Source organism: Pinus tabuliformis, chromosome 6 (genome assembly GCF_031772625.1).
Source record: "Pinus tabuliformis cultivar Carrire ecotype Pingquan chromosome 6, CPIR1, whole genome shotgun sequence".
NCBI classification, from domain to species: Eukaryota; Viridiplantae; Streptophyta; class Pinopsida; order Pinales; family Pinaceae; genus Pinus; species Pinus tabuliformis.
The window spans coordinates 1,987,465,451-1,987,480,679 of NC_142292.1; positions in this window are offsets into that span (position 1 = coordinate 1,987,465,451).

Genomic DNA, 15,229 nt, shown 5'->3' on the forward strand with positions numbered 1-15,229 from the left:
AGGGAAGCAAATCATTGATGCAAAGCCCAGCACCACTATTGCCACCGCCAAGGTCCAGAAGAATGAGCCCGAAGATCCAGAGGAGGGGAGCATCTTTTCCACTCACATATGTGGGTGAAGGGTTCGTCGTTGCAATTCATTGATGACAGTGGGAGCCAAAAGAACCTCATTTCAGCAGAGGTAGTGAAGCGATTGGGCCTACCGACTAGACCACACCCGCAACCGTACAATATCGAGTGGCTTCATGAAGGACGAGATCTGCGATTTTGCCAGCAGTGTTGCCTTCCCTAAAACATCAAGCCCTTCACAGACGAGGTATTGTGTGATGTTGCACCTCTGGATGTTTTTGATGTATTATTAGGCCAGCCATACTTGTGGAGGCGACATGTTGTGTATGATTCAAGGCCTCGCTCTGTTATTATTTCTTTGGGTAATTCATTATACAGGATACCGGAGGTAGCCCCACCTATCGCCACCTCTTTGATCTCTGCTAAGAAATGCAGTAAGATCATCTCACAGACTAGGAAATTTATTTTCTGTCTGGTTTGCTCCCAAAGTAAGGGGAAGATCGTTGCCACATTCATGACCCTCGCGAAGGGTTCCTCCACATAGTAGCAACAGCAGGTGGATACGGTCATGAAAGAACATAGGAACATCTTCTCCCCACCCACAGGGATACCGTTTCACTGTCAGGTCAAGAATTTATTTGATTTGACTCCCAGCGCACCTCTACCCAATGGGCCGATATATCAGCACTCCATTCTGAAAAATGACAAGTACAATAAGCGACATGGTCCTTACACTAGTACTAAGGCTGTGGAGAACAATGCTTTGGAGCACAAAATTTCGCCATTCCTTCGCTTGTACTGAGTGTTCAATGTGGACCGCCCTCTACCATGCTTCCCATAATTACTGGACACATCAGAGATTGTAGAACAACGCACCAGGTACCAAGTTCATCAGATGGAGGAACTCAATGCAATGGAGACCATTGCTTCCTAAGGGAGGAGGAATGATCCAGGTGGATGTTGGTGGTCACCCACCTATCCCACTTGGACCCCCACAACAGTCTCTTTCAGTTTTCAAATTTCCTTAATTGTAGCACAATTTACTATTTTTAGCAGTTTTTCGGGTCCTGAACTTCCGGAGCCATTTTTAGGCCCTAAACGATGTTTTTTTTGGAAATATGGGAGCAACATGGGTTCATGGAGTGATGTTTCTCTTCCCAAAGTTGTGGTCCTTGAATATATTTTCTACCGAGCTATTGTGCGCATCAAACAGAGATCGTATGCCAAAGTTACGACCCCGGGAAGTTGATGTACCAACTTACCCGAAATGGGGCCCATAGTTTGGCGTTTCATCTCCTAGGGTTAGTTTTTTTAATGTTTAGGATTTTCCATTATTTTTCAACAATAAATAGGTGTTCAAGCCTCATTGTAACACAATTCAAAGGCATGTAGCCGCCACATCTCTTCTTAGAGATAAGCTACCATCGCCCTAGCTAGTTTATTTCCATTTTTTGTTTGTAAGCATATTTCAATATTTTACAGTAATGAAATGAAGTATTATTTCTATTGCATCTCTATATGTATGGTTATATCTGTAATTTGTTGCTTTCCTTTCTAAATCTAGATCATGAACATATACTAAATAGAGCAATAAGCTCCTCATTGGAGCATGCCTTCAAGACACAAGTATCATTTGGTCAAGGTCGAGGCAGAGGAATATCATATGCTAAAGGAGGAGGAAGAAGCCCACATAGAGGTGGAAGAAGTAGCCCTTCAAGCTCAAGTGGAAGGGGCAACAATCAAAATTCAATTCAAGGCCCAAGCCAAAATCAAGCACAAGGTCAAAGGTATGATAAATCTCAAGTTCAATGTCATTAGTGTAAGAAGTATGGTCATGATGCAAATGAATGAAGAAAGAAGCAATATGACATTAGTAACAAACCAAGTGTAAATTTCACAAAAGAAAATCAGAACCATGATAGCATTTTTTTAGCTTGTAATGAGCACAAGAAGAATAAAGCAATATATGGTATCTAGATTCAGGGTGTATCAAACACATGTCAGGAAACATAGAAATGTACTCCAATCTAGATGAAAGTGTGAAATATGAAGTGATATTAGGGACTAATAGCAAAGTCTATGTCATGGGAAAAGGTAGAGTTAATATCCTAACAAAGAAGGGGGAGAAGAAGTACATCTCATATGTTTACTTTGTCACCGGTCTAAAGCATAACCTCATAAGCATTGGACAGCTCATGCAAAAGGGCTACAATGTCTTCTTCAAAAATGATGTGTGCACAATTTTGGATAGGCCTCCAAGCAGACAACTTATTGCAAAGGTTAAGATGACAAACAATAGAATGTTTCCCCTAAAATTAAAATCAGATTTGCAAAAAAGAAGGTGCACAAGAACAACTCTCAATGAACTCACAAGAGAATGGAAGAAAAGAGGCAGCTGCCACACAAGTAAACTTTCAAATAGAGGTAAAAGATGAAAATTGGTTATGGAATTTGATATTTGGTCATATCAACTTTGGAGGTTTGAATTTGCTGCATAGGAAAGGCATGGTGAAGGGTTTACCACTCATAGAAAAACTGGATAGGCTATGTGAAGGATGTATCTTGGGCAAGCAGTATAGAGAGACATTTCCAACGGGAAAGTTAGTAAGGGAAAATGCACCTTTGGAGATTGTCCACTCAAATTTATGTGGATCAATGTAGATACCATCAATTGGTGGTAGCCACTATTTATTTACCTTCATAGATGACTACACAAGGAAGACATGTGTCTTTCTCCTAAAACAAAAAAGTGAAGTGTTTGAGCGCTTTCGCCAATACAAGGCTCTCTTTGAGAAGTAAAGCGGACACTACATCAAAGTCCTTAGGACTGACAGAGGTGGAGAATACATCTCAAATGATTTCCTTCATTTTTGTAGGGAGCATGGAATTCACAAGAAATTTACAACAAGGTATACACCTCAGCAAAATGGTGTAGTGGAAAGAAAGAATAAGACCATTATGGAAATGGCAAGGAGTATGTTGAAGGCAAAGCATTTTCCAAATGATTATTGGGCTAAAGGTGTCGCTTGTGCAACATATATCTTGAACAGATGTCCAACCAAGAGTGTCCGGAACATAGTTCCTGAAGAGGCATGGAGTGGAAGAAAGCATAATGTCACTCACATGAGAATTTTTGGATGTGTGGCGTATCCACATGTCCCGGATGAGTTGAGGAAGAAATTGGACAGCAAGGGGGGAGAAATGTATATTTGCTCGATGCACTCAGATGAATCCAAGGCATACAAACTCTACAATCCATTAACCAAGAAGGTCATAATTAGAAAAAATGTGCAGTTTATAGAAGAGGAAACATGGGATGGAAGTTTAGAAAAGAAAATTAATGTCAAAGCATGTATACCACATGAGGAAAAAGAGGAATTAACAGCAACAAGTAATTCCTCAACAATGACTCCCTCTACTCCTATTCAAGCACAACAAACCAGGGAACAAGCAACACCATCAACAAATAATAGGACAGTTTCGCGTAGCCAAGAAAGTGCTTCTCCAAGCACACCTCAAAGCGCAACACCAAGTGACATGTCAAGCCCATCTTTAGTAGTACACCGCAAAGTGCAACACCAAGTGACATGTCAAGCCCATTTTTAGCAAGCACAAGAAGACCAAAATTCAGAAATTTAAATGAAATTTATGAGCAAGAATAAGTTGATAGCAATGATGGTCTGAATTCCTTATTTGCATTATTTTGTCATGTAGATGACCCAATCCATTTTGAAGATGCAATCAAAGAATAAAAATGGGTTGCGGCAATGGACGAAGAAATAGAAGCAATAGAAAGGAATGACACATGGGAGTTACTGAGCCTTTCGAAAGGAAAACATGTCATTGGAGTGAAGCGGGTCTATAAGACCAAAAGTAACATTAAGGGAAAGATTGAAAGACACAAAGCAAGGCTAGTTTTCAAAGGATACAAGAAAAAACATGGAAGAGATCACATGGAGACGTTCGCGCCAATCACGAGGATGGAAACAGTGCACACAGTTGTGGCAATTGCCGCGCAACATAAATGGAGAGTATCATATGGACGTAAAATCAACATTCTTGAATGGAGTGTTGAAAGAGGAAGTGTATGTTACGCAACCATCTGGTTATGAGGTAGAAGGCCAGGAAGACAAAGTGTATCGGTTAAGGAAAGCTCTTTATGGGTTGAAGCAAGCACCACGCGCATGGTACAGTAGGATCAATGCTTACTTGTTGGACAATAGTTTCGACAAATGTGATGGTGAGCCTACTCTCTACATCAAAGAGAGCGAAGGTAAGATTCTCATTGTCGTGTTATATGTAAATGATTTGATTTTTACAGGCAGTGATGATTTCCTCATCACTGATTTCAAACAAGTCATGAAGAGTAAATTTGAAATGACTAACAAGGGATTGTAAGATATTTTTTGGGCATATAAGTGAAGCAAACAGAAAATGGCATTTTTATCTCTCAAACAAAGTATGTGGAAGACATTTTGGAGAGGTTTAAAATGTAGAACATCAAGCCCGCACCAACTCCAACTGTCATGGGGTTGAAGTTGAGCAAAGAAGATTGCAGCAACAATGTCAATCTGATATTATACAAAATCATGATAGGCAACTTGATGTATTTAATCGTCACTAGGCCAGATATAATGTATGCAGTAATTTTGGTGTCGAGGTTCATATAGAGACCCAAGGAGACACATTGGCAAGTAGCGAAAATGATTCTAAGGTATGTCAATGGGACAAAATAGTATGGGGTTTTGTACACAACAACAATTGATTTCAGGCTGGTTGGTTACACTGACAATGATTGGGCAGGAAGTGTCGATGATAGAAAGAGCACATCAGGATATGTTTTTCATTTGGGTTCCGAAGCCATTTCATGGGCCTCTAAAAAGCAACCAATAGTGTCACTATTAACAATAGAAGCTGAATATGTCGCAACAATAGCAGCAGCGTGCCAGGCAGTTTGGATGAGAAGGATGTTGAGGGATATTTGTCATGACCAAGAAGGAATAAAAACTTTTTTCTACGAAAACACCTCAGCAATTGCATTATCAAAGAATTATGTCTTTCACAAGAGGACCAAGCATATTGATGCTAAATATCATTTTATCACATAGCTTATTAACAATGATTAAATTGTGTTGTAGCACTGTAGGTCACATGAACAATTTTATGATATCTTGACAAAGCCATTAGCACGTGAAAGTTTTGTTTATCTCAGAAATTGTTTGGGAATTGTCAATGACGACAATTGTGATTAAGGGGGAGTGTTGAAAATATTAATCCCAACCACCACGTTAAATAGCATGACAACAACCATACTTGTCAGAAGTATTTTTATAGATTGCGTCTCTATTTGAAGATGGAAGGACTGAACCCAGAACAGAAGTATCGCGCGAACCATTCCAAAATGCAACAAAGAATTTAAGTGATTTAATGTATTTTTGTAAAGAGATATAGGCAAGAATTCATTTTGTGACTATTGCCCACACTCCACAAACACCTATGCGATTCTGATCACACTCAACAACAATAATGTATTAATTATTTGCTTTGTCATGCATTAATGTAAAAATTGTATGTTGAGATAAAGAAACATGTAAAAGTCATTTTTTGCAAGTAAGAAAATAAGAGAGAAAGAGAGCGAGGGTGTCTGAGGAGAAAATCGTGGGGCGAATTTTGGTGGGCCCGTGAAAACAACAATTATTGTGTTTTACTGTGTGTTATTCCGGGCGAAGTGAAAATCTCTGTAAACCTTGTTTTTACTTGGTGAATGAGTCGCAGTCTCATATGAATGTATTTTTCATGAATTAGAAGTTAATCCTAAGTTTTTATTGTTGCTCCAAGCTTACTTTATTTTACTTTGAATTTTTGTTCCCATGAGTGAATACTGTGTTTTTTAAGTCTCTATAGAGTTGTGCAAGATCTAGCTACGGGAAGTTGAGTTGCACGAAATCAGCTTCCCAAAAGTCACTCCAATGCCTCTCAGTGTAAAAAAAAATCAACATAACCATGATTCCCTATCAACAACGATTCATTTTTCTCCGCAAGTAAAAAAATACCTTAGACAAAACCAGATACACTACAAGGGAACACAATATCCATTACATCACCACTAAAATTCTAACAAGGTTAAAATTGGGAGATCAATTTACTTTATGAGAGCTTCCCTTTGTCTGTTCCTTTTCTAACACTACAACATAATCTATACCAAAGAAACATATAGAAATATTGTGAAATCATCAAAACCTTCGAATATAGACATTCAAATTAAGTTCACCCTACTGCTAAACCTCAATAACATAAATTGAATTATCTAACTATTTGTGATAGTAGTGACAACCCTTCCTCAATTCTTCTCAATTTGTTCCCTTCATAGATGTTGCAACATCCATGGAGGGAACAAATCATAAATACTAAATCTATGATTTGTATCGAAATCATAGATACTATTCCTAAAAGTGAACAGAAAACAATGGAACCAAAATGTATAATATGAAATAATTTTTACTGAAATGCTTCACGTTTTATATGAGAAAAGATTGATGGGATTTAAGGGCAACCAGAGGAGGTGACATTCGACCTGACAATGAAATGGTCATGCAAAGAAGGGCTTGTCTTTGGGAAGTGATTCTTTGATAGGGCGTTGGTTCGAATATTGTTGCTTCCTTGATAATTGAACCATCAATAAAACATAAAACTCTTCTTCAAATGTAAATCATCCCATTATTAAATCATCTCATAAAGAAATTCATTATTAAATGTAATCGGAATATTAACCCATAATCCATTCCTCCTACGTGCAGTTTGAATGGTGTAGTTTCACTTACTCCACTTAGAAATAAAACCCATGGGACATCTATAATTAAACCCTGAAAATTCAAGGTTTCCACCACACATAGGGCAAGCCTCAAGCGGTCCATACATCATCATATCAGTACTGGTTTTAACGCCAAAATAAGAGCCCCAATGTCAGTACTACATTACAATGAATTCTGGCATGAATTTGTATCAAAAAAGCTAAACAACACCCACATACAGACTTACCATCTTTGGGCAACGACTTCATCAGAGCTAGAATCATCCTACCTATTTTCCCTTAATATTTGTCTAATTTTATCTAGATGAACACACAACTTGAGATACTTGGTACTAAAATAAGCTCAACAGGTTCTAGATAAGCCCTACAATTTGGACCATTCTCGCCAAACTCGACTGCTTCCTCTTTTAATATGCTTCACAGAATGTTCATAATTAGTGTCAATAGGCCTATGATCGACCTTTTGTTTATTGTTCTCGGCATTTTCATTAGCTTCTGAGGCTTCCTGAACTCTTTCAAGGCTCTCCAAAATCCAAACTCTAATGTCTTACAACAAATTCAAAAATTAATGTTTACCCATATAAAAAAACCTTCATTCCCTTCCAATATCCATAAACAAATGGCTTCTCGGGTTTAGGGTTCACCATGAATTCATTCCCATGCCGTCTGACCTACATTTTGAACACCGAAAAAAGACACCAAAAATGTTTCTTCCAACTGTAAGGTTTCAGAAGCAATGTAGACTCACTTGCATTTTGAACATACGAAAAAAAGACACCAAGAATGTTTCTTCCAACAGTAAGGTTTTAGAAGCAATTATCACATTCATCTGGTTTGTTTTTTTTTTAAAGGTTGTAGCTGATGACACCTTCATGCACGAAAGCGTCAAGGATGTGGCTGTCGCATCTGACAACACCTTCGTTGCGGGTTTTGAGGCTTCAGGAGCATGGCTTTAGACAAGTGTCTATCAACATGTTGAGGGAACCTTTGACACATTTTCACTTCACATTTTCGAAGTTCAGGAAGTGGGAGGTCGTCCTCAAACCATTATGAAACAGAATGCAAAGCATCCTCACCACCATGTATAGCCAATCCAATCACCCTAAGAGCACTCCCTTTTTTTGTATTTTTTTGGCTTATTGCATGGAATCAATATAATATAATCGGCTAGAAAAGATAATGTGAACAAAATAATAGTAACTCGCAGATTTTTATATTAGCCCCTCCTTAGTAAAGTAAGGCAAATCTCTTGGACCGCCGACATTATCTCGATTGCAGGTTGCTTAAAACCATTGAGATGGCTAACTGGCCCTGCGTTTCCGTTACGGTTTTGAGTCTCACTGTCGTACACCAAAAAAACACTATTGACTTTGCACATTAGATGGCATGGATACATGGAGGATTCAGCACCGATGGCTATCAACATAAGCATTGATGAGCATCCTACAGATGACCATCACATATATATCCATGGAGCATCTCACCCTGGATCATCAATGGAAAAGATGATATTTCGTTGCAAAGATGATTTTAAGGCCTGTTTCTTATACAAGGTAGCGGAAATGGAATCACAGATTAATATTATTCAAGAGGCTTTTCTTACACAAGGTAGCAAAAATGGAATAACAAATTCATATTTTTTAATAGGCTTTTCTTACACAAGGTAGCAGAAATGGAATAACAGATTCATATTCTTTAAGAGGCCTCAACAAAGAGTCCAAGATAGATAATCATCAATTCATACAAGAAGTTAAAATTGGGGAACAATGGAGTGACCATTTGATGGAAATTGGTAAGGAATTACAACAACAGGTGGAAAAGAGATACGAGGAATAAAATGCTGAGATTTATAAAGTTGGGCAACAATTCCACGAAGCCAAGGAGAGATCCACCTGAGAAATTTCTTAAAAAATAACAGGGCAGTGTTTCCTGATAAACAAACTCTGGAATTGAACCACAGGGTTTTTTTTTAAAAGATTGAGTTGGAATTTCAATTGAATAAATCCAAGGAGAGGACAGGGGAATTATTTGAAAATGTTGAAGATTACACACATTTGTGGGATTCCAAAAAGCAAAAATTTCAAAGGCAATTCTGAAGAACTACAAACAAAGAATAATTCTAAGGGTAGTGAAGGCAGATTACTACAAAGAGTGGAAAAATTACTGTCAAAAATGTCTTCTTTGAAATAAATGAGGGAGTCTATTTCAAAAGGTGATATAAATAACTAATCAGAATTGGATAGCTTGTATTTCTGTGTTTATATGGCTATGAATGAAAGGATTCTAAAATTTCTCCCAAATTTGGATTCAAACAAACCCAACCACTCAAGCGCTAGTGAATGCAAACAATGAAAAATAGGTTTATGTGATGTTTATGTTTCTACAGGTTTTTTTTTAATGTTATTATAATCTGTAAATGGTTTATTTTTTATGTTATTATAATTTTACATGGTTTATTTCTATTTTTTTATTTATTTTTCTTACAACTATTATTACTGTTATTCCAGGTTTATTTCTATTTCTATTTCTATTTCTGATTTTTTTTTTTTTTTTTTCTTACTACTATTATTACTATTATTCTGGGTTTATTTCTATTTCTATCTTTTTTTTTCGATGTTATTCTCAAGCCACTCCTTGTTGTAGGGGGGATACCAACGTGTGAATAAATGTTGGAAGATTAAATCACTGTTATTCCCAAGCCACTCCTTGTTGGAGGATGTGATGCCCCGAGAAAATGTAAATATTTAATTTTATTGCGATAAGAGACAAACTGAATATGAAAATATTAGTCGTTTGAAATTTAATAATCCTTTTTATTATTATTATTATTTTTAAAAGAGTAAGAAATGTTTTCTTGATGTGCTAGCAACTTCTTGAGGAGGAAGTTGGGAAAAGACAGTTGTTGTGGTTGCAACCTAACTATCTCCCCTAACTCGAAGGGCTTCTAGAGAAAAGGGGGAAGGTGGAGGAAAAATTTGTGTTGTAGGGACAGGTAGAGGAAAAAAAAGAAAAAGAAGATCGAATGGCTAAGTCTGGTGAGGACCAGATAGCCAAGCACGAGGTGCATGCGTCTTGCTGAGAACTGTAGTCCTGTAAGAGAGCTAGGGGGGAGATTGTGCTCCCAAAAGACGAATCTCATGGTCGGGCAATCAAGGAAAAGCAGAGAACCTAGGTGAATTATTTTGAGGATCTCTTACAACCCGAAAGACCAGGTTAGTAGAGCAAACCTCTGAGGGAATCCGCTGTACGAATTCTTAAGTGTTTTTCTATTATTGTTAAAAAAAAAGAGATTACTGTTATGATTAATTGGTGACTGTTAAAGAAGATTTAGATATATTTATCTCTGTATTCTGTGGTAGACAAATGCTGCCGAGAAGATTATTCTTTTCCTTTTATAAAGAAAGAAAGAAAAAAAAAACAACACAAGACACAAACTAGCAAACTGTGAATAGAAGTAACCTGGAAATTGTGAATGGAAGTAATAGCAGAGAGATCTGTTAGAAAAGATGTTGTTTATACCCGGGGATTTCCATGAAGGGCATGGTAGCCATGGGAATGGTATAAAGAAACAGAGACAAGAACTAGTGAACAAGCGTACTCCATTGTGAGCATCCCAGGAAATGAATAAGGGCGTGACCGACTGTCTTTATAGAGTTTCATAGGTGCGGGTTGCCTTAGAAATCCTCAGGATGTGTTTAGTAGTAAATAGCAGAAAACTACTGAGGATTCACATATTTCTCTCAATGGACTTTTCAAAACGAAAACCAAACAGCTACAGTCATAGGACAAGGACATAGATAGCCCGAAGGCATAAAAGCCCGAAGGTGTGCCAAACCCCTGGTCAGGTTTGTCAAGGTCAAAAACCCAACCAACCGTGGAGAAGGCTCTAGAGGAACCCTGTTCAGGGTATTCTGGCGGCTTCCATCAGATTTGAAAGACAAGTAGGAAAATATGAACCCTGAAGTGGGCAGCTAGTAAATGACTATATTCATTGACCTCCAACAAGGGAAACCCTGCATCAGGAGTATGATGCTTACCTGGTGACCGGCGCGAAAGGATGAGATCCTGAGAGCCTCACCATCCCTCGTAGCAGCTGACAATTCTAGCCGCACTCGTCCTCCTTCAACCAACAGACAAAACAGAAGGACTATTACAGTCATAAACTTAACAATGAAAATCTTCAACGAGAAAGGGGATCGAAATAAACTGAAAACATAACAATATAGTCTTACCTGTATGCATGAATCCTAAAAACACTAGATGGGTACTTCTATGCCTCGAACCAAGGTCACAGACAGAAAACTTACAGGTGAATCCCGGCACGAAGAGAGGCGGAACCAAAAACTGGAGCTGGCACCGAGGCAAATGGACAGTTTGAGACTCGAGCTGGCGTAAATGAACGCTCAAAACCCCAGAGTAAACCTCAACCCTCAGATCAAGGACTTGCGATCCTCACCGTAAGAGATGGGTGAAGCCCGAGGAGCTCGACAGTCAATGGTACGCTGCCCATGCCATGTCACATGACGGAGCAGAAAAAGGATAAGGATCCAACCAGGTGTAAAGCATAGAAGGAATTGGCACATTGAGACATGAAAGTGACTAGGACTGATAGCACGGTAAATTAGTGTAGGTGAGTCACCATTCCATCGGAAAGCCTTTTCGATCACCTGAGATCCTTAACCACAATTCATTCAACCGGAAAAAGGGGAACCGGGTACACAAAGTGACGTGGCAATATAATGCCTGGAGGGAGAAATAAATAATTTTTTTGTAGATGTGTAGGTAGAAACATGACAAGTGGTATCAGAGCACGGTTTCAAAAATTGTGGCCTCTGGAACAAACATCGGAAGAAAAACAAATTTAAAAAAAAATTGATTGGAAACAAATAAAGTAAAACCATTACAATTTTGCAGTCGCAATTTTATTTATATTTACAAGAAAACAGTTAATATGTTAACTTCTCTTTTGGTTCCATTTTAGGCTAAGATAAAGGAAACAGCCAAGAGACAGAAGATAGTAAGCATGCAAAGGGCAAGCAGCGCTTCGCATAGGTTTGTAGCAGGCCAGGGACCTGCAACAAACCTTGGGGATAACCCAAGAGTTATGGGTACATTTTGGAGAGGAGACTCGTAACACGAACCTTGCAATACTAGAGACGGTACAGGAACTGAACGATAGGATGATGCCAGATTAACCATGGAGTAGGAAATAATTCTAAAGAGCCTATTAGACAAACAGAATCAACAACCGTTGAATCCCAGTGTTGAGCAGCAGAGAGTGTCATAGGAACAAAATCCCCACACAGAACTAGAAGGGTCAGAAGGAAGGGATGAAGAATGGGAGAAACGGTCTGATAATGCTTCCAAGCAACAGACATAAAAAAGACAGTGGATAGAGTTGCAAGGGGAGTTCCGCAAGATCAAACTGCCACAATTTGATGGAGAACAAGAGGAAGCAGTTGAGGCATGGTTAATTAATATGAACAAATACTTCTAACTGTACGAATACGATCACAACCTGAAAGCATGATTAGCCATTTTCCAGTTACAAGGGAAAGCCACCCTATGGTGGGAGGAAGTCAAGATCATGAAAGGAGTAAGTGAACAGAATATTACCTGGGATAAATTTCAACGGTACTTCAAGGAAAGGTACCTGAAAGAATGTTTCTATGACAAGAAATAAAGGGAATTCCATGACTTGCGTTTGGGACAGCAAACCATGGATGAATTTATTACTCGGTTTACGTCATTTCTTCATTATGTACCTTATATTAGGGAGGAAAATGCTAAAGTACAAAGGCTTGTCAGTAGCTTGCCCTCGAGTATGAGGGAAACTGATGCGGGAGCAGGTGACTCAAAGGGAAAAGTCTTCCAACTTATTCCAAAAAAAATATAGTGGCAAGGGAGTGGGGTCCTTTAGCTTGCAATTTCCATGTTTTTTTTAGTTACAGATAGAATAAAATCTAGGAATAAAACATGCTAATATTATTTCAGATGGATAAGCTGTAGTAAAGCTTTTATGCTTTAAATCATTCATGTAAAGCATGCTTTTGTAACGGATAAGGACCGAGAGGGCCTATCCTTTAATTATAAATAAAGAGGTAGCGATACTCTCAGCAGAGAAGAGAGGGGCAAGTGCGAGAGCATTATTATTCTTAAACTTTTCTCTCGGCGTTATTAATTCAATAGTTCCTGATAATATGCATGCATAGCTTATTATCCTGTGCATTGATAGTGTTGAATTGTTTTACTGTTTCCTGCATGATGTCTACATTGTGTAGTTAAACATTGGAGTCGTTTCCCTTTCATTTATGCGTCCATATGCTTTCAATCATATTTTACAATTTCCACATATACTTTTGTTTACATTAAGAATTCATGCAATTTTTCTTTAAGTAGCACTGTAGCGGACGTGAATTATTATCAATATTGATTCTTACCCTTATCGGGTCCGAACCAATATAATATCACATTAGAAGGACTTTATAACGGTGAAAGGGGTAAGCTCCAAAATATCGGAGCCGAATTATTATAGAACGCGGCAGATAAGAGTTTCGAGTCTGAAAGGAACCGTAACACGACTAAGTGGGCGAGCTCCGAAATCCGGAGCCGAAATACAATAGGGTGGAGTTTAATATGTATCGGGTCCATGAGGGGTTAGAATTGTACGCCCATAAATAGAGCCGAAATTTTATGCATAGCAGTTGAAGGGGGTCGTCGGGTCCGCAAGGCCATTACACTAGCGAACTGCCGAAAGGGGAATCGCCGATATACATCGGACCCAAATTCAATATAGAAGGGAGTATAAAGGTTGTCGGGTCCGCGGAATATTGGAGACTTTGCTCCATATAATTCCGCCGATAGCAATCGCCGATGCGATATCGCATCAGGGAAAGGAAAAGGGAAATTATAAGGCAGCGACAGTGTTATAAGGTAATTCTTTTAGAATTACCGTGCGATAGTGTAAAGCCGCCAATATTGGGGTTTGAATGAATAATCCCTCTTTAAAGCGCCAATTGTATTTTAAAGTAATTCTTTAGAATTACTGCTCCAATAGGAGTAAAGCCACTATTTTGACAATTTGGAAGGTTTAAGGAATTTGGAGGGATAATGAAGCTATCATTTTAATGACTGATATGCCACAAGGAACAGAAAAAGGAGTTGAGGCTGATATAGAGGAGATTGTTGCTAGATTGGGAAGATTGTCCCTAACGCCTGCATCCACGCCATCATTAGTGGTATCAGAACCAACAACTGACATTGATTGGATCTCAGGAGCGGGAGAAGGATGGAATTTAGAGTTGGAAGAGGATGAGGACGTGGTGAAGAGGACGACCTGTTACAAATGTTGAATTAATGGAAACAGTAGAAGAGCTGCGAACTAGATTGGATGCGTTAACTTCAGATAGAAACATAGACGATGGAGATGTCAGTGAACCCGAGGATGAAGCTACAGAGGAGGAAGCTATACAGGTTACTCCTGAGATGAGGTTCTTTCAGTCAGTATTGAAATCCACAGCCAGGCCAAAGACTGAGGTACCAGTATACCAAGGAGGACTGAATCCAGAAGAATTGATAGACTGGATCAATTGCATGGAGAAATTCTTCGATTATGAAGAAACAAAAGATGAGAAGAAAGTGAAGTTTGTTATCACCAAGTTAAAAGGCCATGCAACGCTCTGGTGGGATGGTGTGCAGGCGGAAAGGAAGAGACTTGGTAAGCAGCCAATCAAGAGTTGGAGCAGAATGGTAACAAAGTTAAGAGGTAAGTTTTTGCCAAGTAATTATCAACAAACATTGTTTAGACAAATGCAAAATCTTAGACAGAGAGCTTTAACAGTAAAAGAATACACAGAAGAGTTCTATAAAGTGAGCATAAGAGCTGGAGAATCCCAAGATACATATGAAAAGGTGGCCAGATATATGAATGGCCTCAGGATGGACATTCAGGATGAGATAAGTCTGTTGTCTCCTAAAACAATAGAGGAAGCTTATCAGATAGACTGAAAGCTGAAGAAAAACTCATGAGGAAGCAGTCTGCCAGAGGGAGAGGGACTTTCAGAGGAAAAGGAAGTCAAGGTGGTAGAGGAAGGTCTACAGCACCTAAGGATGGAGCTAGCAGTAGCTCAACCCAACATGCACCCACAGGAGGTGATGCAAGAGGCCGAGGGAGTTTTTCTAGAGGAAGAGGAGGCGGAGGAAGAGGCAGAGAAATAAGATGTTACAGATGTAACAAGCTGTGACATAGATCTTATGAGTGCCGAGAGAATGCAGAAACAAAGCAGAGGAATGCAATTGTTGCTCCAGCTGAGGGAGAAGTACCAGTGGAAGCAGTGGCAGAAGAAAAAAA